This window comes from Ranitomeya variabilis, chromosome 6 (genome assembly GCF_051348905.1).
Source record: "Ranitomeya variabilis isolate aRanVar5 chromosome 6, aRanVar5.hap1, whole genome shotgun sequence".
Lineage (NCBI taxonomy): Eukaryota > Metazoa > Chordata > Amphibia > Anura > Dendrobatidae > Ranitomeya > Ranitomeya variabilis.
In genome coordinates this window covers 577098796-577123956 of record NC_135237.1, presented here as the reverse complement: position 1 = coordinate 577123956, position 25161 = coordinate 577098796, and positions in this window count along the sequence as shown.

Sequence of the window (25161 nt, the reverse complement as noted above, 5' to 3'; positions counted from 1 at the left end):
ACATCAACAGTCTCTTCAAATCTTTTTTTTAATTCTCTGTACTTGACGCTGAGACACATTAAAGGTGCCTGCCACCTCTGCAGTGGATCTGGTCTTCAGCCTCTTGATAATTCAGGCTTTGGTCGCAGGGTGGATTTTTGGCATGTTGTCAGAGCTTAAGTTGCAGTTCAAGTGAAGGTCTGGGGAGCGGGGTTTCTTTTTATACACACGCACTAAATAACCGATCATTTACTGAGCACAGGTGAGGATGTAAACTAGGATTGGGTGCATTATATGACCAGGCGACAAAACTTTTGTCTTGCTAAAATCTGACCATTCTGTGTCCATTAACTAATCAATATTTCTGCATTGATGTCAATTTATTTTCTTAACCTAAACCACATTTTGGAAGGTTTCAGCTTTCAAAAGAATAATTTATACAACCAATGGATGAATTTAACATCAGGTTATAAGCTTTTATTTACATAACATGGATAAGCGGCATTACTTCTGTCAGGGAGTGTACACCTTTTACTTCTTGTATACTACAATACTGATCATTAATTTTAATAAAGCACAATACTAAGTGCCATTGTATACAGGAACTCTGTATTTACGGTCAGTGTAAAGATACTACAGTGATCACTGGTGACATTATACACAGGAGATCTGTATAAGGTGTCAGTGTACAGGTAATACAGTGATCACCACTGCCAGTGACATTATACACAGGAGCTTTGTATATTGTATTCAGTGTATAGTGTCAGTGTACAGGTAATACACTGACTCACTAGTGACGTCTCTAGCTGAAGTCCTTCATCTTTGCTTTTCATTTTCATCCAGCACAGACTGCCATCACTTCTTCCAGCCAGGACTCATCTCTGCATAAAATAACACAGTTACCTAGAGCACGGCCTCCAGACCACATTCCTCACTTTTTCCCTTTCTTCTACACCATGTTCCAAATTATTATGCAAATTATATTTTTCTCGGATTTTCCTAAATGATCGGTGCAAATGACAGTCAGTCTAATAAAAGTCATCACCCGTTAGATTATACATTGAATTTTATTGAAGAAACCTCCCAATGATAACAGTGTAATCTTCAAAATGAATAAAAACTCAAAATGCACTGTTCCAAATTATTAGGCACAGTAGAATTTCTAAACATTTGATCTGTTTTAAAGAACTGAAAATGCTCATTTGTGGAATTTGCAGCTTTAGGAGGTCACATTCACTGAACAAAAAAGCTATTTAACGCCAAAACATCCTAACAGGCCAAGTCACATGTTACCATAGGAACCCTTGTTTGTTATCACCTTCACAATTCTCGCCTCCATTGAACTTGTGAGTTTTTGGAGAGTTTCTGCTTGTATTTCTTCCCTCCCAGAGCTGCTGTTTTGATGTGAACTGCCTCCCACCCTCATAGATCTTTTGCTTGATGACACTCCAAAGGTTCTCTATAGGGTTGAGGTCAGGGGAAGATGGTGGCAATACCATGAGTTTATCTCCTTTTATGCCCATAGCAGCCGATGACTCAGAGATATTCTTTGCAGCATGAGATGGGGCATTGTGTTGTGATTCGGTTCGTGGGCTCCCCCGGTGGTCTCTTGTGGTACTGGTGTCCTGCAAGCTTTGCCTTCTCAGTTCACCTGTTCCTATCAGGATGTGGGAGTATCCTATTTAACCTTGCTCCTCAGTCATTCTAATGCTGGCCATCAATGTATCCAGAGTGATTCTGTTGCATGTTCCTGCTCCCAGTTTTCTGCTCAGCTAAGTTGGACACTTTAGTCCTTAAGTCTATTTTTGTATGTTTTGTCCAGTTTGCACTTATGTGAATCTCTGCAGCTGGAAGCTCTTGTTGGGCTGAAATTACCACTCCAGTGGCATGAGTTGTCACATGAGTTAAGGTAATTTCAGGATGGTGTTTTGAAGGGTTTTGCAGCTGACCGCGAAGTCCTCTGTTGTATCTTTCTGCTATTTAGTTAGCGGGCCTCTCTGTGCTAAATCTGCTTTCATACTACGTGTGTCTTTTCATCTGCTCTCACCGTTATTATATGTGGGGGGCTGCTATCTCCTGTGGGGACATTCTCTGGAGGCAAGCCAGGACTGTGTTTTCTTCTACCAGGGGTAGTTAGTTCTCCGGCTGGCGCGCGGCATCTAGAGACAACGCAGGAATGCCCCCTGGCTACTTCTAGTGTGGTGTGTAGGTTTAGCATTGCGGTCAGCTCTAGTTTCCATCACCCGAGAGCTTGTCCGTTTATTCTATGCTTCTGATGTTTCCTTGCCATTGGAAACCATAACAGCATTGTCATGCATGAAGATGATTTTGCTCCTGAAGGCACAATTCTGATTTTTATACCATAGAAGAAAGTTGTCAGTCAGAAACTCTTTATACTTTGCCGAGGTCATTTTCACACCTTCAGGAACCTTAAAGGGCCCTACAAGCTGTTTCCCCATGATTCTGGCCCAAAACATGACTTCTCCATCTCCTTGCTGACGTTGCAGCCTTGTTGGGACATGGTGGCCATCCACCAACCATGCACTACTCCATCCATCTGGACCACCCAGGGTTGCTCGACACTCATCAGTAAACAAGACTGTTTGGAAACCAGTCTTCATGTGTGTCTGGGCCCACTGCAACCATTTCTGCTTGTGAACACTGTTTAGGGGTGGCCGAATAGTAGGTTTATGCACCACAGCAAGCCTTTGAAGGATCCTACACCTTGAGGTTCGAGGGACTCCAGAGGCACCAGCAGCTTCAAATATCTGTTTGCTGCTTTGTAATGGTATTTTGGCAGCTGCTCTCTTTATCCAATGAATTTGTCTGGCAGAAACCTTCCTCATTATGCCTTTATCTGCATGAACTCTGTGCTCTGTTTCAGTCACAAATCTCTTCACAGTATGATGATCACTCTTAAGTTTTCATGAAATATCTAATGTTTTCATACCTTGACCAAGGCATTGCACTATTTAATGCTTTTCAGCAGCAGAGAGATCCTTTTTATTTCCCATATTGCTTGAAACCTGTGGTCTGCTTAATAATGTGGAACATCATTTTTAAGTAGTTTTCCTTTAATTAGAATCACCTTGAAAACTAATGATCACATGTGTTTAAGATTGATTTTAGGGATCCATTGAGCCCTGAGACTCAATACCATCCACGAGTTTATTTGAAAAACAAAACAATTAAATCTTTATGACACTTAAATCCAATTTGCATAATAATTTGGAACATGGTGTACACTAGACATCTGAATACAGAGGTGCACCCACAAACAATATATAATTGGTTATTATGCAACCTCATAGATTGTAAGCTTGCGAGCAGGGCCCTCATTCCTTTTGGTATCTGTTGATCTATGTGCTTATTGCTATGCTTAATGTCCATTGTCTGTACAAGTCCCCTCTAAAATTTAAAGTGTTGGCACTATAGAAATAAAATTATTATAATTATTATTATTAACCGACCATTCCAAATATAAATTATAATCCACCACTGTGCACCCACTAACTATAAATAGCCACTTTCCCCATTTAATATATAAATTAATTTGCACCTGTACTCTTTCCCCCAATTCATTACCAGTCACTTCATCCTCAACGCCCCCACTATGTACATACCACTCTAACCCTAACCCAGATTCATTATAGTTACATGCCCCTCCCACCCCAATTCATTGTCATGTCTTTCTCACCCTCTATTCATTATCAACTGCTCTACCCCACATTCAATACATCATTTACTCCCCCACCCTTAAAATTCATTATTTGTTCTTCCCCTAGATCATTTGCTCTCCCCACCCCCACCTTCAATTAAATTGCTGTCCCCTGTCCCTCACACTGAATTTATCATTTTGCAGTCGCCCCACTTTAATTTGAAGTCCCCTTACTTCATTCATTGCAGTCCCCTATCACCCCCTCACTTCATCTGCAGTGCCCTTTCATCATTTGCAGCCCCCTATGTTGTGAATTAGACATTTTGGCTCCCTCTTGTGGTCACTAGTGGTATGACTCTGGGATTGTGTTTCTTCTGTTTGGCACTCACCTGGGTCGTTAGTCCAGGGGTGTCGCTATATTAACTTCCTGGATCCTTAGTCCAGTGCCTGGCATCGTTGTAATCAGATCCTTCTGTTGCTCCTGTCTGCTGGTCCTGGCTCTTGCAAAATTAAGCTAAGTCCTGCTTCTTTGTTTTTTGAGTTACTTGCTTTGCTACTATTTTTGTCCAGCTTGTACTAAATGTGACTTCTGACTTTGCTGGAAGCTCTAGGGGGCTGGTGTTCTCCCCCCGGCCGTTAGACGGTTCGGGGGTTCTTGAATATCCAGCGTGGATATTTTAATAGGGTTTTTGCTGACCATATAAGTCATCTTACTATATTCTGCTATTAGCTAGTGGGCCTCTCTTTGCTAAATACCTAGCTCATTCTTATGTTTGTCTTTTCCTCTTACCTCACCGTTATTATTTGTTGGGGGCTTGTATCCAACTTTTGGGGTCTTTTCTCTGGAGGCAAGAAAGGTCTTTCTTTTCCCTTCTAGGGTTAGTTAGTTCTCCGGCTGGCGCGAGACGTCTAGAACCAACGTAGGCACGTTCCCGGGCTACTTCTATTTGTGGTGCTAGGATTAGATATATGGTCAGCCCAGTTACCACTGCCCTATGAGCTGTTTTTTTGTGTTTGCAGACTTGGTATTTATTCCTGAGACCCTCTGCCATTGGGGTCAGAACAGTATGCCAGGCCAACATTGAATGTTTAATGCATTGCAGAAGTGGGATATAAGAAAGGAAATTCTGAAATTTTTTTTTTTTCCTCTCTTCCTCCCCTTTACCTCCGAGTGGCTTGAGCTTGCTGCAGACATGAATGTCCAGACCTTGATTACAAGTGTGGACCAGCTTGCTGCTCGTGTGCAAAGCATACAAGATTTTGTTACCAGTAGTCCTATGTCTGAACCTAAAATACCTATTCCTGAACTGTTTTCTGGAGACCAATTTAAGTTTAGGAATTTCAGGGATAATTGTAAATTGTTTCTATCTCTGAGACCCCGTTCATCTGGAGACCCAGCTCAGCAAGTTAAAATTGTTATCTCTTTTTTACGGGGCGACCCTCAGGATTGGGCCTTCTCACTAGCGCCAGGAGATCCGGCATTGGCAAATATTGATGCGTTTTTTCTGGCGCTCGGATTGCTTTACGAGGAACCCAATCTTGAGGTTCAGGCAGAAAAAGCCTTGCTAGCTATTTCTCAGGGCCAGGATGAAGCTGAAGTGTATTGCCAAAAATTTCGGAAATGGTCCGTGCTGACTCAGTGGAATGAGTGTGCTCTGGCCGCAAATTTCAGAAATGGCCTTTCTGAAGCCATTAAGAATGTGATGGTGGGTTTCTCCATTCCTACAAGTCTGAATGATTCCATGGCGCTGGCTATTCAAATTGACCGGCGTTTGCGGGAGCGCAAAACCGCTAATCCTCTGGTGGTGTTGTCTAAACAAACACCTGATTTGATGCAATGTGATAGAATTCAGACCAGAAATGAGCGGAAAAATCATAGACGTCAGAATGGGTTGTGTTTTTACTGTGGGGATTCTACACATGTTATATCAGCATGCTCTAAACGCCTAACAAGGGTTGTTAGTCCTGTCGCCATTGGTAATTTGCAACCTAAATTTATTTTGTCTGTGACTTTAATTTGCTCATTGTCCTCTTACCCTGTTATGGCGTTTGTGGATTCAGGTGCTGCCCTGAGTCTTATGGATCTGTCATTTGCAAAGCGCTGTGGTTTTGTTCTTGAGCCGTTGGTTAATCCTATCCCTCTGAGGGGTATTGATGCTACGCCATTGGTGGAAAATAAACCGCAGTTTTGGACACAGGTAACCATGTGCATGACTCCTGAACATCGGGAGGTGATTCGTTTTCTTGTTCTGCATAAAATGCATGATTTGGTCGTTTTGGGTCTGCCATGGTTACAGACTCATAATCCATTCTTGGATTGGAAGGCAATGTCAGTGTCAAGTTGGGGCTGTCAGGGAATTCATGGTGATTCCCCGCCGGTGTCTATTGCTTCCTCTACTCCTTCGGAAGTTCCTGAGTATTTGTCTGATTATCAGGATGTGTTCAGCGAGTCCAGTTCCAGTGCTCTTCCTCCTCATAGGGACTGTGACTGCGCCATAGATTTGATTCCAGGTAGTAAATTTCCTAAGGGAAGACTATTTAATCTGTCTGTACCTGAGCATACCGCAATGCGTTCGTATATCAAGGAATCTCTGGAGAAGGGGCATATCCGTCCATCCTCTTCCCCTCTTGGTGCGGGATTCTTTTTTGTGGCCAAGAAGGACGGATCTTTGAGACCTTGTATTGACTATCGGCTTTTGAATAAAATCACTGTTAAATTTCAGTATCCTTTGCCTCTGTTGTCAGACTTGTTTGCCCGAATTAAAGGTGCCAAGTGGTTCACCAAGATAGATCTTCGTGGTGCGTACAACCTTGTGCGCATTAAGCGAGGAGATGAATGGAAAACCGCGTTTAATACGCCCGAAGGTCATTTTGAGTACTTGGTGATGCCTTTTGAGCTCTCTAATGCTCCTTCAGTGTTTCAGTCCTTTATGCATGATATTTTCCGGAAGTATCTGGATAAATTTATGATCGTTTATCTGGATGATATTCTGTTTTTTTCTGATGACTGGGACTCGCATGTAGAGCAGGTCAGGATGGTGTTTCAGGTTTTGCGTGAGAATGCTTTATTTGTTAAGGGCTCAAAGTGTCTCTTTGGAGTACAGAAGGTTCCCTTTTTGGGGTTTATTTTTTTCCCCTTCTGCGGTGGAGATGGACCCAGTCAAGGTCCGAGCTATTCATGATTGGACTCAACCCACGTCAGTTAAGAGTCTTCAGAAGTTCTTGGGTTTTGCTAACTTCTACCGTTATTTTATTGCTAATTTTTCTAGCATTGCTAAACCTTTGACGGATATGACCAAGAAAGGTTCTGATGTTGCTAACTGGGCTCCTGCAGCCGTGGAGGCTTTCCAGGAGTTGAAGCGCCGGTTTACTTCGGCGCCAGTTTTGTGCCAGCCTGATGTCTCACTTCCCTTTCAGGTTGAAGTGGATGCTTCTGACATTGGGGCAGGGGCCGTTTTGTCGCAGAGAGGCCCTGGTTGCTCTGTGATGAGACCTTGTGCCTTTTTCTCGAGGAAGTTTTCGCCTGCTGAGCGGAATTATGATGTTGGCAATCGGGAGTTGTTGGCCATGAAGTGGGCATTTGAGGAGTGGCGTCATTGGCTCGAGGGTGCTAAGCATCGTGTGGTGGTCTTGACTGATCACAAAAATTTGAAGTATCTCGAGTCTGCTAAACGCCTGAATCCTAGACAGGCCCGCTGGTCATTGTTTTTCTCCCGTTTTGACTTTGTGGTCTCGTATTTACCAGGTTCAAAGAATGTGAAGGCTGATGCTCTTTCAAGGAGCTTTGTGCCTGACTCTCCGGGAGTCGCAGAACCTGTTGGTATTCTTAAAGAGGGAGTTATCTTGTCAGCCATTTCTCCGGATTTGCGACGTGTGTTGCAGAGATTTCAGGCTGGTAGACCTGACTCTTGTCCACCCGACAGACTGTTTGTTCCTGATAAGTGGACCAGCAGAGTCATTTCCAAGGTTCATTCCTCGGTGTTGGCAGGGCATCCGGGAATTTTTGGCACCAGAGATCTGGTGGCTAGGTCCTTTTGGTGGCCTTCCTTGTCACGGGATGTACGGTTGTTTGTGCAGTCCTGTGGGACTTGTGCTCGAGCTAAGCCTTGCTGTTCGCGTGCCAGCGGGTTGCTCTTGCCCTTGCCTGTCCCAAAGAGGCCTTGGACACACATTTCCATGGATTTCATTTCAGATCTCCCGGTGTCTCAGGGCATGTCTGTCATCTGGGTGGTATGTGATCGCTTTTCTAAGATGGTCCATTTGGTACCTTTGCCTAAGCTGCCTTCGTCTCCCGATCTGGTTCCTGTGTTCTTTCAGAATGTGGTTCGTTTACACGGCATTCCTGAGAATATTGTGTCTGACAGAGGATCCCAGTTTGTTTCCAGGTTCTGGCGATCCTTTTGTGCTAGTGTCAAGGTGAAAATGTATTTTTTCATATACCTTTGTACTTTAATATAAATCTTTATACTCTCTTTGTACTGCTATACTTTTATACTGTGAAACAATAAGTTTTTCCTATCTGCTAGCTAATGCATATGTAATTGTATTTAAAAATGGTTGCCAGTGTTCAGTTTCGTTTCTGGTTTGTGTCTGGAGGGATGACTCATTTCTTCAGAATCGAAACTCAGGAATGTGAAGAAAGGGAGGATTCACCAGAAGACGTCAGAACAAATCAGGAAGACTGGATGCTAGCTTAAACCCCGCCTAATGCACGCCTTCCCCTAACACTCAATATAGTATTGTGTATTTTAGAATAAAGCCAGTTGTTGGTGTGACCGCTGCAGACATGTGTGGATGCACGGGGCATTAACTAAGTTTGAACCAGCTACCTGTCTGATTTATTCTTATCCGGTACCAAATGCCCTGCACACATATTAATTTGGAATGACTGGTGAATGAGGATTTAATTGTCGTATTACGGCCCCGACAATTTTGGCAGCCCAACGGGGGGCGTGGCCAGCGATCCGAGGCCCCCTGGACCCATGCCTGGATGTCTGTGGATGATACCCGTAGTGGCTGACCTCGAGGACTGATCACCCTCCGTACACGGTAAGTGGCGATCATGTACACTGTATATGTCACACTTGCTAGTGTCTCAGCCGTTATTGGTTTGTCTGTAGTCTCCTTGGGTCCGGGAGGTGAATGATCGAGTGGTGAGATCAAACGTGTTCCTGTGCCACGCTCTGAACCAGCAACTGAGAGACGTCGCATCCTGTGCGACCTCTGTACACCACACCTCCTTTACCGGTCATTGTACTCCATTCAACCACCCTACCCGTGACTATTGTCTAGTAGTGAAGTGGAGTGAAAAATTGAGCTAGTTGTAGATTGTGGGGCAGCTTAGAGGAAGGGATAGGAGACGCAGCCTCTGTGATATTGTACCAGCTAGGTAATTAAGACGTCCCGAGCAGGGACCACCTGTATTTCTGTGGAGGGCTCTCACTAGGAGACCGCCTCCCGACTGTTTGGGATATCGTGGCAGGATAGTCTGTTAATCACTGTGTTCAGGTTAGGGACAGAAAATATTGAGCGCGAGGCTCTTCTTTTTCTAATACGTTGAGCGAGATTCCGTATTGTGGAACTCAGTGTTGAAGATCGCTGCCAGTGGTTTACTGCAGAAAACCATAGTATCCTGGGAGCCAAGCTGCGTATCTTACAGCAAAAGAAGTCTGTGCCCCACAAGTTAGATGAGGATGTCGTGGAAGTCAAGACAATGGTCACGGGAGGGCAAGAGACAGTCAAGAAGCTTATCTGCGAGTTGCGCGAGGCTTAAAGAACAAAGGATGAAAATAGGTTGATGGAGAGGAAGGATCAGATAATGTAGAGCCCGTGTTTGGTTATAAAATGCCTTTGAACTGTGATCTTATAGATTGTAAAATGGCCGCCGTGCCACTGATGATGAAAATGCAGTCTCAGCCAGCGCCCTGTAATGGCGGCGGAAAGAGCTCTCCAGAAGTGTAGGTGTGTCCTGTTTGTGTTGTGCAGAATCCAACCTGGGTGGAGACCTGCCTTGTGTGTGTGTACGGACCGTCTTTGGGGCTCCGCCCAGACCACGGAGGATTATAGGAAAGTTTTGTAGAAATTAGGTCTGAAAACTGCTGTAATTTGTGACTGTAGAAGATACGGAGCTTTGTATCAGTGCTGTGTACTGTAGTTAGTTCTCTCTTCTCCTTATCTACGCTACGTGCTAGAGACAGGGGGGGTAAAGAGCTGGGCTCAATATTCTCCCTTGTACGCTGAAGAATTCTGTGCTGTTTCTAGTAGTCTCTTTTCTCTGTGTAGAGGAATGCTGTGATCTCTTATCTCTGTGTCCTTGGAATGGAGAGAGCACATACTGTAACGGTGTTTTCTGTATTTTCTCTGGTGGATCTGTGTCTGGTTTAAAGCGACAACATTGTTTTGAAGTATGAAGAAATATTATAATCTGGAATTTGAAAGTGAAATATATTGCCTGGTTTTATAAGGAGATTTGTATCAGTGTAATTGAAAGATTGGTAAAAGAGTTGAGTAAAGCAAGCAATTAAAAATTTGGGACGGGGGGGGGGGGGTCTCCCTGCTGGATAATATGGTCCCTCCCCAGGAAATTAAGCCTCTACTCCCGACTGTAAACCCTGTGCCCCTTACAGCAATATATATATACTGGATTGCCGAGAAGTTCTATGTGCGTCTTATGGTAGTGTTTGAAGATCTGGGATTCCCATTGTAATAAAAAGCCCATTCATACCTTTTTGTAGTAGACCCGATATTGAGATTTCCACTCCGGATGATGCATTGCAAATAGTAAAAGGTTTTCAAAAGAATTTAGTCCAGCAGAAAAGGAAAGGTTAAATCAGCAGCGCTTCTTGCTGTCTATGTAACAGACTCTAGTTTCTGCCTTCTCCCTTCGTACACGTGAGTCCAGCTTCACATTCCAATACGCCTTTAACCCCGTATGGGAATTTCATTATCTCCCCAGCCCCGCCATGCAAATTCTCAGATCAAAAGCTTGTTTTAATTAGAGTAGATGACAGACCCAATGAATATACTCTTATAAAACCTATCCCTGTGGGACCTTTCCCTGAAGTTACTGCTCAGTTCGTAATCTCTTCTATATGTTCGGTAAATTTACTGGGGGCAGATTTATTATTACAGTTCTGTTCCAGGATATAATTCCAAGATGATGGTCAGATGGTCCTTGCGTTATATAACTCCTATGCAGATGAATATAAAGAGATGTGTATCCTACTTGCCCTTCCCACAGTTATGATGGTCCTGATAGACCCAGATTCTCCCCCAATAATGCCTGTAGAACCAGTAAAAGTGTTTCTCAAACCTGGTGCCCCTTTTTCTAAAGTCCATCAGTACCCTTTGAAACATGATCAGGAGCAGTGTCTCAAGGGGCAAATACAAATGTTATTCGATAATGGTGCCCTGATACCCTGTGTTTCCCCATGTAACACACCCGTGTTTCCCGTTAAGAAAAAAAAAGGGGGGCCAGTTATAGCCCAAGAGTGTCAGGCCTACCTTGCCGCTCATGGCCCCTTGCATCCAGGAGATGCTATGACCACCCAAAGAGGGAATTTGCCCTGTGATATAGTGTTACACATTGCGGCCCTATATATGATTACAAGACACCCGAGCACTGCCGTACAGTATTGCAGACTGCCTTGCAGACAGAGCTCACCTGCAGGACATGCTACAGGTGTGCTGATTCAGCTTCATGGAGACAAACAGAGACCTGTTGCTTATTACAGCGGCCGCCTGGATACGATGGCAAGAGGAAGTCCCTCCTGTATTTGGACTGTGTTGTCTGTCCAGCTGTTGCTACACAAGTCTTCAGAGATTGTTTTGGATCACCCACTGATGGTCGACACCCCACACGATGTACATAGTATCCCTAACCAAGTACAATCTAGCCACATGTCCATGGCTGGACAGCTGCGACTTCGGTGTGCTATTCTCATGCCTACTGATGTGACTTTGAAAAGGTGCACTGTCCTGAACCCCGCTACTTTTCTCCTAGTTCCCCTGGATCCAAAGGGGGGAGGAGTAGGTGACATGAAGGTGATATGAGCAAGGACACTCTTTTTCTTTCTAGAATGGATCCAGAGGAACAAGATTAGGTTTCCAAACCACATGATTGTCTAGAATTGATGTCTCAGGAAACGGCTGGTCTCTAGTGTGCCTATTCTAATGCTGATTTTGAGCTTTTTGTAGATGGATCCCGTCACCAAGATGACCAAGGACGCTACTGTACCAGATATGCTGTGGTCTCAGAACATGAGATAATCAAGGCAGAGTCAATGCCAGCTCATATGTCTGCACAAGAAGCAGAGCAAACTAGCAGAAGGTAAGACTGTAAATATCTACACTGATTCCAGGTATGCTTTTGGCATTACACACGGTTATGGGCCTATCTGGAGAGCCAGGGCTTTCCTGACAGCAAATGGCCACCCCTTTAAACATGCTGAGGCAGTCCAGCAACTTATGAATGCACTACAGCTTCCCACCCAAGCAGGTATCATAAAGGTAAAGGCACATACCAAAGGCACTGATGGACGGACAAAAGGGTAAGCACTGGCAGACCAGGCTGCGAAGAAAGCAGCAAGCACTCCTGTGGCCTCTAAAGTACATCACCTAGACACCCCACCATCTCCACTTGTGTTGAAAGACATCTTAGCCCGGTTACTAAAACAGGCAAGTGAGGAGGAGAAAAATAGGTGGCAAAAGATAGGGGCTTGCTCTGATACCGTTACCGGACTATGGGGGAGGGGTGAAAAGGTCTGCCTACCACAGGTACTGTACCCAATGATGGCACAGGTTCTGCACAGGAATGTGCACCACTCGAAGACGGCCATGTGTGACACCCTACAGAAACAATGGATTGCCCCCGAGTTTTCCACCTGCGCAGAAAGGCAGGTACAGAGCTGCATGATATGTGCCACACATAATCAGGGTAGGACAGTGAAAACTCCATCCAAACACACTCCCCGGCCCTTTACCCATTCCAGAGACTGCAGATTGATTATATTCAGTTACCCAGGGTAGGGACGTATGAGTATGTGTTGGTCTGCATTGATTTATTTTCAGGTTGGCCAGAAGCCTACCCAGTTGCCAAAGCTACGGCTAAGACAACGGCGAAGACACTGATGGCTGAGATCATATGCAGGTATGGAGTTCCTGAAGTCATTGAAAGCGATCGGAGTTCCCATTTTACTGGAGAGATCATGTCAGAGGTAATGGCAGCACTGGGGGTAAGTCAAGCATTGCATACTCCATCCACAGAGTAGTGGAAAAGTGGAAAGACTAAATGGAACTCTTAAGCTTAAAATCCAGAAGGCAATGACAGAGACTGGTAAACCATGGACAGAATGCCTTCCTCTAGCTTTGTTTTCAGTAAGATATACCCCAAACAGGAAGACAGGACTGTCACGTATGAGATTCTGTTTGGCAGGAGCCCCAATCTTGAATGTTTCTTTCCACAACAGTTGTAGCTCAAGTACCAGGACTTGACTAGCTATGTGCAGGCCTTACATGGCCACCTTGCCAAAGTGCATTTAACCGTTTTCAGTTCTCTTCCAGACCCAGACAAGGTTCCTGGACACCATCCTTTTGTGCCAGGAGACCTGGTGTATGTGAAAAAGTTTGTGTGCAGAGATTGTCTCCAGACGAGATCTGAAGGACCTCACACGGTGATCCTGGTCACCCCCACTGCAGTAAAACTTGAAGGAAAGAGCACCCGGATCCACGACTCATATAGTCCATGAGCCGGGCCAGATATCGGTACCACCCGGAGTGACTAATTTTCTTTGGTATTTTTAGGTAGATGCATGTCTGTAGTTTATTTTTTGATATGATAGCCCTTACATATACGTAGCTTATTAACCCCTTCAGCCCTAGGCCTATTTGTACCCAAGTGCCTAAGCCAATCTGACCTGTGCCACTTCATGGGCTAATAACTTTGGAACGCTTTCACCTATCCAAGCCATTCTGAGATTGTTTTCTCGTGACATATTGTACTTCACGTCAGTGCTAAATGGGAGTCAATATATTTTACCTTTCTATATAAAAAAATGCTAAATATTCGGAAATTTTGGAAAAATCGGCAATTTTTTAACTTTGAAATTCTCTGCTTTTTACAAAAATACTGATACCCCCCATAATAGTTATTAATTTACACTCCCCACATGTTTACTTCATATTGGCATCATTTTGAAAATGAAACCTTATTGTTTTACGACGTAATAGGGCTTATAGTTTTATGCGCAATTTTTCACATTTACAGCAAAACCCACTTTTCAAAGGACCAAGTCACTTCTGAAGTCACTTTAAGGGGCTTACATAACAGAAACCACCCATAAATTACCCCATTTTGCAAACTACACCCCTCAAGCTGTTCAAAACTCATTTTTAAAAACTGTTAACCCTTTAGGTGTTCCACAGGAATTTTAGCAGAATGAAGGCGAAATTTCAAAATTTCATTTTTTTTCCAGATATTACATTGTAATCCAATTTTACCTGCAACCTAGCAAGGGTTAACGGCAAACCCAAACTTGGTTACCCTAATTCTGCAGTTTATAGAAACACCCCACATGTACTCGTAAACTAAAGTATGGGCACACAGCACAGCTCAACACGGAAGGAGCGCTATGTGGTTTTTGGGTGGCGGATTCACTGGAAGAAATCTAGGGGGCCATGTCACATTTGAAGGCTGCCTGAGGTACCCCCACAGTGGAAACACCAAAAAGTGACCCTATTTTGGAAACTACACCCCCAAGGAATCTTTTAGGGGGTATAGTGACCACTTTGACCCAACCAGTGTTTCACAGTAGTTGGAAACACTTGGTTGAGAAAATGGAAAAAGTGCATTTTTTACATGAAGGTGTCATTTTAGGCTCATTTTTTTATTTTTAAGAGGTGTACCAGCAAAAAATGCACCCCACTATTTGTTCACCAATCTCTCCCGAACACAACAACACCCGATATGTTGTCGTACACTGCAGTATTGGGGAACGGCAGGCCTCGGAAGGGAAGGAGCGCCAAATGACTTTTGGAGTGCAAATTTTACTGGAAGAAATCTAGGGGGCTATGTCACATTTGAAGACACCCTGAGGTGCCCCAACACACGCACACACACTGACACATACACGTACACACTGACACATACATGGTCGAGACCATGCTGGCCCTGGTTCGAGCTTCAAGAGAAGGCAACTGGATGCTTCACCTAGGAGCAATCCGACAGATGATACCATGGTGTTTTGCCTATGACAAGGTCAACTATGCCCGATACCTAACCTATTACTATGCCACAATGTCTCGGCTGCCCATAGAACACCCAGAGGTCCATGAATACTTCATGCAAGGTGGCTTTTCGGTCCAGATCGGTAGCAAGAATCCTTTTGGACGAATTCCTGTGGACCAGACCATTGAAGAGACAATCAACAAAGACACCCAGACACCAGGGGGCACAAAAGGCTTCAGCCTCAAAGTTGGAGCTGTTTCCAGGTTCTACCTGACATCAGAGTACCGCAGTATGTACTTGAGGCAGCTGAGGGCCCTGGTAGGCCAACAATATACTGACTTCAGCCATTCAGACCTACAGGTGTCTAGGATTAGAAGAGATGAAGCCGATGTCCAATCTTTCGTTCAACTGCTGGAGACAGGTTGGGTGAACCCCTTCAACAAAGAGCATAATGGTGAACTTATCAGTTTGTCAACAGCGACTGTAGCACCACCAGATGTAGCCAAAGACCTTCAAGGGGCATACAGTATAGGAGAGGATGCATATCAAACATTCAAGGATGAGCGTTTGGGTACCGATAAGCCAACTACATTGTTTCATGACAAGATGACGAAGAACAAACTTAAAACGTTCTCTAACATCCAAATGAAGACACGCAGACAAGGTCTTGGCAAGGAGGTAATTTTGAAGGCTGACAGAAACCTATTTGGCCAGATGATACTTGTAGCTGAGAACAGAAAGCTACAAATGAGTGATGTCTTGACTCATCCCCTGGGTCCATTGCCATGGGCACTTGCCAATGGTGATGGGTCTATCCGCAAGACCAACAAGGCTGCCCTCGCAAGGGAGTTGGAGAGGAATGCTCGTCCTGCAGAAGTGATCCCCGAGCCCTCTGCAACCATCATTGATGGGATGAGCCTGGTTCAGAAACTGAAGGGAAACAATGCAACATTTGGCCAGCTAGCAGGCACAGCAATGAGTCGCGCTATCCATGAGGGTGCTAAGAGCAAGCGCATTGATATTGTCTTTGACGTCTACAAGGAGACATCCATCAAAGATACAGAAAGAGTCAACAGATATGAAGGCACAGGGATCCATTTCAAGAACATTCAACATGGGCACAACATCCAGCAGTGGAAAAAGCTTCTAAGTAGTTCCTCCAACAAGGCAAGTCTCATAAAGTTTCTGGTAGAAGAATGGAAGGCGAAACACCACAGGGAGAAGCTTGAGGAGAAGGAGCTGTATGTCACATGTGAGCAGCTCTGCTTTAAGATCACCAAAGAACAGTGGGAAGAGGCTGCTGACCTTAAGTCAAATCAAGAAGAAGCAGACACACGCCTCCTTCTCCATGCTCTTCATGCAGCAGAATCTGGTTACAAGTCGGTCATCATCACTTCGGAGGATACTGATGTCATGGTCCTGTGTCTGGGCATGTGCCACAAAATCCCATCCCACCTGTTCCAGAAATGCGGTACACAGAACCGGACAAGATTCCTGGATATCACCACTCTGAGCCGAACATTGGGAGGCAGCGTATGTGATTCATTGATTGGTATGCATGCATTTACAGGCTGTGACACCGTCAGTGCATTCGCTGGCCGTGGGAAGATGACGACACTCAAGCAGTTGAAGATGAACAAGACATACCAGGATGCCTTTCAGGAAGTTGGTCGTTCATGGGAAGTGTCTACCGAACTTTTTGAGAAGTTACAGGAAATCACCTGCCACATGTACCTGCCAACTACCCAAACAACTGAGGTAAACAGGCTCCGTTATCAGCTGTTCTGTGCCAGACGTGGAGTGGTAGAGTCAAGTCAACTCCCTCCTTGCCAGGACTGCCTTTTCATGCATGCACTGCGTGCAAACTACCAGGCTGCGATCTGGAGGAGAAGTCTGCAGAGCCAGCCATGGGTTGCAAACCCAACAGACTGCGGTTGGATGATAGATAACGACGGAAAGCTTGTTGTCAAGTGGATGCAAGGGGCACCAGCACCAGAAGCTATTATACAGCTACTGTCCTGCAAGTGTGTGCGGTCATGTGAACTTCCTCAGTGTACTTGCCTCAGCAATGGCCTGAAGTGCACAGACATGTGCAGATTACAGACATGCCAGAACAAGGGTACTGAAGACGAGCCAGTAGAACAACAGTCAGATTCAGAGTCCGATGTTGAAGATATTATGGAGTAACATATATATATATATATATATATATATATATATATATATATATATATGCACATGACATGTTCAGTGTGTATTTACATAACTTGGATTAAATTTTGTTACAAATACTACATCTAGTCACTCCGGGTGGTACCGATATCGTCATATTTGGTTCTTGGCTCATGCTAAAATTCCTGTGGAACACCTAAAGGGTTAACAGTTTTTAAAAATGAGTTTTGAACAGCTTGAGGGGTGTAGTTTGCAAAATGGGGTAATTTATGGGTGGTTTCTGTTATGTAAGCCCCTTAAAGTGACTTCAGAAGTGACTTGGTCCTTTGAAAAGTGGGTTTTGCTGTAAATGTGAAAAATTGCGCATAAAACTATAAGCCCTATTACGTCGTAAAACAATAAGGTTTCATTTTCAAAATGATGCCAATATGAAGTAAACATGTGGGGAGTGTAAATTAATAACTATTATGGGGGGTATCAGTATTTTTGTAAAAAGCAGAGAATTTCAAAGTTAAAAAATTGCCGATTTTTCCAAAATTTCCGAATATTTAGCATTTTTTTATATAGAAAGGTAAAATATATTGACTCCCATTTAGCACTGACGTGAAGTACAATATGTCACGAGAAAACAATCTCAGAATGGCTTGGATAGGTGAAAGCGTTCCAAAGTTATTAGCCCATGAAGTGGCACAGGTCAGATTGGCTTAGGCACTTGGGTACAAATAGGCCTAGGGCTGAAGGGGTTAATAAGCTACGTATATGTAAGGGCTATCATATCAAAAAATAAACTACAGACATGCATCTACCTAAAAATACCAAAGAGAATTAGTCACTCCGCTTGGTACCGATATCGTCAAATTTGGTTCTTGGCTCATGGACTAATATTGTAAAAGAGACCGAACCAGTGTTTAGTCACAGTAGTGACTGAAGGGAAATGTTGCTGTTGTTTTTGATCCTGGAACTGAGGGCTATCCTCGCCCCTACCTCTTCGGCCCCTATTGTAAATAAGAATTCTGGTCCCACTATTCTCTGGATAAACCTGACAGCCCTGGTGAATATCTGGCGATTTGATTTCTGTGATGTAGTCAAGTGCCTTGAGACTGAACGGATAGTAGGGGGAACTATCCAGTTTTATATGTGTGTTACCAGACAATACAATGATAATTGTCATTATTGGACAGATGCTGCTTGGAGTACAGGGAAAGATTGGGGATATAAACCTAGCGAAGCCATGTTCCCTAAGGATAGGACGGGTAGGAGTCTTCGTGAGAGAATGCATCTAACAACCCTTCTGCAACCACTTAGGGGCTGTAAATGGGGTAAAAGTTGTCACCCCCTCCTCCTGAATCTGGAGAACGCCCAATCTGCTGATCTGCAGACATTCGTATTGGGAAGGAATTATAATTATGTATTTAGTGCTGGACCCTATGCGTATTTAGGCCATATACAGCTCCAGGATATTAGCTTCAGACCAACCATGACCCCTGTTACCAGTACACCTAAAACAGGCCCAGGTGAGCGTTTGCAAAATGTAGTTAATGAAGTGATCCCCATTCCAGGTCTCAGTTGGCAAGAGGTTTTCTCCATAGAAACACAAACAGCCCCAAGGAAAAAATCTATGGTTAGAATGGGTGAGATACAATGTAAGAGTCCAGAATATCTCTGTAGGATGTATTGCTTGTGCTGCTGCGAATACACACCTATACACACATGCATTGCTTTTTCCTGATGACAACACCACCGCCTGTGTCATGAATTTGTTGAAAGGTCTGAAGCCCACTGATTGTCCAGATTATGTCCTACTAATTCATGAGAAACCTAAACTAAAGGTCCCAGGAGAAGTAACCGTATTAGCTGACAATTACACCTGCTATAATTCCCACGACACCACAGGTACACCAGTAGGGATCTTCAAGACAGGTTTCTGCAAAGGGAACAGTTCTTTAGATACTGATTTGCTAATTAAACATACACAATATATGTACATCAAAGATACCTGATGAACCTACCAGAAAGAGGAGAAGTCTCGATCAGCTCCACATGAGTTATGAAGAAGATCCACTAGTATATATTGATGCCATTGGGGTGCCAAGGGGGGTGCCTGACCAGTTTAAAGCCCAGAACCAGATTTATGCCGGCTTTGCTTCTATAGTACCACAGATGCAGATTAATAAAAATGTTGAATGGATCAAATATATATATTACAGTGAACAAAGATTTGTCAATTATAGCCGTGATGCCTTTCAGGATATAGTTGAGGACTTGGGCCCTAACACTTGTATGACCCGTGCTGCAACCCGACCTAAGAGAATTACACTGAATCCTGTCCAGACAAGATCACATGTAGTGATATAAGAAGCTGACACAGGATTGTGGTTGGCGGATAGTGGGGACATTAACTTTTAGGAGTAGGCTGACAGTAATCCTTTTGGGAAGGAGCTGTAGACCAGCATGTCATGTCGTCCCCACCACCAGAGAACCAACCACATCAGGTAGGGTAAGACAGATACAGGAGTATTATCCCTGGAGGCCCTCTGACTAGCTAGCTACGCAAAAAACATTTGGCTGACCCTGAGAACCAACCTTTCTCATTCTACAGACAAATAATGACCATATGATAGATGTATAAGTGCACCTAGGCAGGCCTAGGTAGTTAGTGAGCACAAAAACAGGTGACGTGCTAGGACGCAAATTAAGATCTTTTTGCAGATGTGACAAAAGGAGAGAGTGTAGAGCTATACTTTGGACAGTTACAGCTGAAATGGGAAGACATGGGGTACAGTCCCATAAACCCACTTGATGTTAAAGTATTGGTAAATACATTCATTGACGATATGACCAAAGACTTACGAGACGAAATATAGACAGCCAGACCTGAATGGCGAAATGTAGATCCGAAAGACCTGAAGGTTTCTAAAGAAGTTGAACAAATTAGGACAATAAGACGACGTGTCATGTATGCTGGAGCAGACACATCTTTCTTCTCCAGTTGGTTAGGTGGGATCAAGGGATTCCTTCAATAAGTTTGTTTGGTACTAATTGCCCTCCTTGTAATTGGATCGATAATTTTCTGTTGTGTTATTCCCTTGTATAAAAAGGTTATTGTCAAAGCAACTCCGACTGGTACCTTCCTCAATCAAGAAGTAGACCCACCAGAGTACGATGGTACTGATCCAGGGGAGATCCCGAAGTATATTCCTCTCAAGAGAGTAGACAAAATCCCCCATTCTCAGATGATGCTAAGAGATTTAGTTTAGGGACAGTGGGAGAACTTCATGTGAGGTTAGTGAAGGGTTCAGATGCCTGGAGGCCTCTCGCTAGGGGAGAGCTTCTGAGGTGTCTGGATGAAGAAATCCACCTCCCCTTTTCCCATCACATGGACAGTCTCGAAGGATCTTTCTTTAAGGGAAAAACTTAGTGTTTAGGGGGGATTGTCAAGGTGAAAATGTATTTTTTCATATACCTTTGTACTTTAATATAAATCTTTATACTCTCTTTGTACTGCTATACTTTTATACTGTGAAACAATAAGTTTTTCCTATCTGCTAGCTAATGCATATGTAATTGTATTTAAAAATGGTTGCCAGTGTTCAGTTTCGTTTCTGGTTTGTGTCTGGAGGGATGACTCATTTCTTCAGAATCGAAACTCAGGAATGTGAAGAAAGGGAGGATTCACCAGAAGACGTCAGAACAAATCAGGAAGACTGGATGCTAGCTTAAACCCCGCCTAATGCACGCCTTCCCCTAACACTCAATATAGTATTGTGTATTTTAGAATAAAGCCAGTTGTTGGTGTGACCGCTGCAGACATGTGTGGATGCACGGGGCATTAACTAAGTTTGAACCAGCTACCTGTCTGATTTATTCTTATCCGGTACCAAATGCCCTGCACACATATTAATTTGGAATGACTGGTGAATGAGGATTTAATTGTCGTATTACGGCCCCGACAATTTGATGGGCATTGAGTTGTCGTTTTCGTCTGCCTTTCATCCTCAGACTAATGGACAAACGGAGCGAACTAATCAGACTCTGGAGGCTTATTTGAGGTGTTTTGTTTCTGCGGATCAGGATGATTGGGTGACCTTCTTGCCGTTGGCTGAGTTTGCCCTTAATTAATAATCGGGCTAGTTCCGCTACATTGGTTTCGCCATTTTTCTGCAACTCTGGTTTCCATCCTCGTTTTTCCTCGGGACATGTGGAGCCTTCTGACTGTCCTGGGGTAGATTCTGTGGTGGATAGGTTGCAGCAGATCTGGAATCATGTGGTGGACAACTTAAAGTTGTCACAAGAGAAGGCTCAGCATTTTGCCAACCGCCGCCGCGGTGTGGGTCCCCGACTTCGTGTTGGGGATTTGGTATGGCTGTCTTCTCGATTTGTTCCTATGAAGGTCTCCTCTCCTAAATTTAAGCCTCGCTTCATCGGTCCTTACAAGATATTGGAAATCCTTAATCCTGTGTCCTTTCGCTTGGATCTTCCTGTGTCGTTTGCCATTCACAACGTGTTCCATAGGTCTTTGTTGCGGCGGTACGTTGTACCTGTGGTTCCTTCTGTTGAGCCTCCTGCTCCGGTGTTGGTTGAGGGCGAGTTGGAGTACGTGGTGGAGAAGATCTTGGATTCTCGTCTCTCCAGGCGGAGGCTTCAGTATCTGGTCAAGTGGAAGGGCTATGGTCAGGAGGATAATTCCTGGGTGGTTGCCTCTGATGTGCATGCGGCCGATTTAGTTCGTGCCTTTCACGCTGCTCATCCTGATCGCCCTGGTGGTCTTGGTGAGGGTTCGGTGACCCCTCCTTAAGGGGGGGGTACTGTTGTGAATTAGACTTTTTGGCTCCCTCTTGTGGTCACTAGTGGTATGACTCTGGGATTGTCTTTCTTCTGTTTGGCACTCACCTGGGTCGTTAGTCCAGGGGTGTCGCTATATTAACTTCCTGGATCCTTAGTCCAGTGCCTGGCATCGTTGTAATCAGATCCTTCTGTTGCTCCTGTCTGCTGGTCCTGGCTCTTGCAAAATTAAGCTAAGTCCTGCTTCTTTGTTTTTTGAGTTACTTGCTTTGCTACTATTTTTGTCCAGCTTGTACTAAATGTGACTTCTGACTTTGCTGGAAGCTCTAGGGGGCTGGTGTTCTCCCCCCGGCCGTTAGACGGTTCGGGGGTTCTTGAATATCCAGCGTGGATATTTTAATAGGGTTTTTGCTGACCATATAAGTCATCTTACTATATTCTGCTATTAGCTAGTGGGCCTCTCTTTGCTAAATACCTAGCTCATTCTTATGTTTGTCTTTTCCTCTTACCTCACCGTTATTATTTGTTGGGGGCTTGTATCCAACTTTTGGGGTCTTTTCTCTGGAGGCAAGAAAGGTCTTTCTTTTCCCTTCTAGGGTTAGTTAGTTCTCCGGCTGGCGCGAGACGTCTAGAACCAACGTAGGCACGTTCCCCGGCTACTTCTATTTGTGGTGCTAGGATTAGATATATGGTCAGCCCAGTTACCACTGCCCTATGAGCTGGTTTTTTGTGTTTGCAGACTTGGTATTTATTCCTGAGACCCTCTGCCATTGGGGTCATAACACCCCTATCCCTCTTCCATTTCATCATGAGCAGTCCCACATCAGGCACACTTCATCATGTGCAGTCCTGCAGTCCCGTTCTCCCACTTCATCATGTGCAGTCCCCTTACCCCCCACTTCATCATGTGCAGTCACCCTTACCCCCCACTTCATGTGCAGTCCATCTTACACTCCACTTTATCATGTGCAGTCCCCATTACCCCCCACTTCATGTGCAGATCACCTTACCCCCACTTCATCATGTGCAGTCCTCCTTACCCCCCACTTCATCATGTGCAGTCCCCCTTACCCCCCACTTCATGTGCAGCCCCAATCCCCTTCATCATGCACAATCCCCCTTACCCCCACATCATCATGTGCAGCCCCATTCCATCATACAGCCCCACTCTCCCCACTTTATCATGTGCAGTCTCCTTTATCCACTAAACTATCATGTGCAGCCCCACTCCATCATGTACAGCCCCACTCAACCTTCATCATGTGCAGCCCCACTTACCCCCTCACTCCATCATGTGCAGTCTCCTTTAACCCCCAAATTCCATCATGTGCAGTCTCCTTACACCTCCCACTTCATCACTTGCAGTTACCCACCATTAAATTTATTTTATAAAGAAAACAAAAAAGTTCTTCATACTTACCTCACCAGTCGCTCCCCTGCAGTGCCTCTCTGCTTCTAGCATCCGGGTCATGTCGGCGTGTGCGTGAGGACGCCATCGCGCATGCCCAACACCTAACCTGGAAGTATAGAGAACATGAAGGGAGCAGTAGCTGCGCAGCCATCAAGGTGACAGCCAAAAATAGCTCCTGGCCCCAGCGCAGACGTGTGCGCTGACTGTGATGCGGCTGTGTCTGCTGCCGGCCGCGTCACAGTACAGCAGACATGGCTGCGCACAATTTGCTGTGTGGCTGTAGCCACCACCAGGCAGCCGGCCCTGAACAGCAGCTGGGGGAGCGGCCCGGGGGGCATTTGCTTCTTTGCCACCTGGGCCAGTCAGCCCCTGCCTGTGTATCTGCGATTGATGCGGGTATTGTGATGACCACGGTTGCTTAATCTTCAGAGGTTTATAGTAGATGCCGCTGCTTAAATCAATGTACAACCTTTATAGTTATGGTTGTAAATGAATGCGGTCTAGTTTTCCCACTACACAATGAACTTCCTGCTGGTGGGAGTAGCGCAGGATTCTGTTAGGTTAAAGGGAACCTATTACCCCGTTTTTTAAAGATTAGATAAAAATAGTGTGAAATAGGGGCAGAGCTGGGCTTTACATTAGTGCCTTTTCGGTGCCTTTACTGTTATGACCCCAATGGCGAGGGTCTCAGAGGAACGTGGAAGTCTGCAGAATACAAAAATCCAGCTCATAGGGCAGTGGTAACTGGGTTGACCATATATCTACTCCTAACGCCAACACTAGAAGTAGCCGGGGATCATTCCTACGTTGATTCTAGATGACACGCGCCAGCCGGAGAATCTAGCTACCCCTAGTAGAGGAAAACAAAAGACCTTTCTTGCCTCCAGAGAAGGGGACCCCAAAGCTGGATAGAAGCCCCCCACAAATAATAACGGTGAGGTAAGAGGAAATGACAAACACAGAAATGAACCAGGTTTAGCACAGAGAGGCCCGCTTACTGATAGCAGAATAAAGAAAGGTAACTTATATGGTCAACAAAAACCCTAACAAAATCCACACTGGAAATTCAAGAACCCCCGAACCGTCTAACGGTCCGGGGGGAGAACACCAGCCCCCTAGAGCTTCCAGCAAAGGTCAGGATATAGATTTGGAACAAGCTGGACAAAAATACAAAATCAAAACAAATAGCAAAAAGCAAAATGCAGACTTAGCTGATATAACTGGAACCAGGATCAGTAGACAAGAGCACAGCAGACTAGCTCTGATAACTACGTTGCCAGGCATAGAACTGAAGGTCTAGGGAGCTTATATAGCAACACCCCTAACTAACGACCCAGGTGCGGATAAAAGGAATGACAGAAAAACCAGAGTCAAAAAACTAGTAACCACTAGAGGGAGCAAAAAGCAAATTCACAACAGTACCCCCCCCTTAGTGAGGGGTCACCGAACTCTCACCACGACCACCAGGGCGATCAGGATGAGCGGCATGAAAGGCACGAACTAAATCGGCCGCATGAACATCAGAGGCGACCACCCAGGAATTATCCTCCTGACCATAGCCCTTCCACTTGACCAGGTACTGAAGCCTCCGCCTGGAGAGGCGAGAATCCAAGATCTTCTCCACCACGTACTCCAACTCGCCCTCAACCAACACCGGAGCAGGAGGCTCAGCAGAAGGAACTACAGGCACAATGTACCGCCGCAACAAGGACCTATGAAATACATTGTGAATAGCAAACGACACAGGAAGATCCAGACGAAAAGATACAGGATTAAGGATTTCCAATATCTTGTAAGGCCCAATAAAACGAGGTTTAAATTTGGGAGAGGAGACCTTCATAGGAACAAAGCGGGAAGAAAGCCATACCAAATCCCCAACGCGTAGTCGGGGACCCACACCGCGGCGGCGGTTGGCAAAGCGCTGAGCCCTCTCCT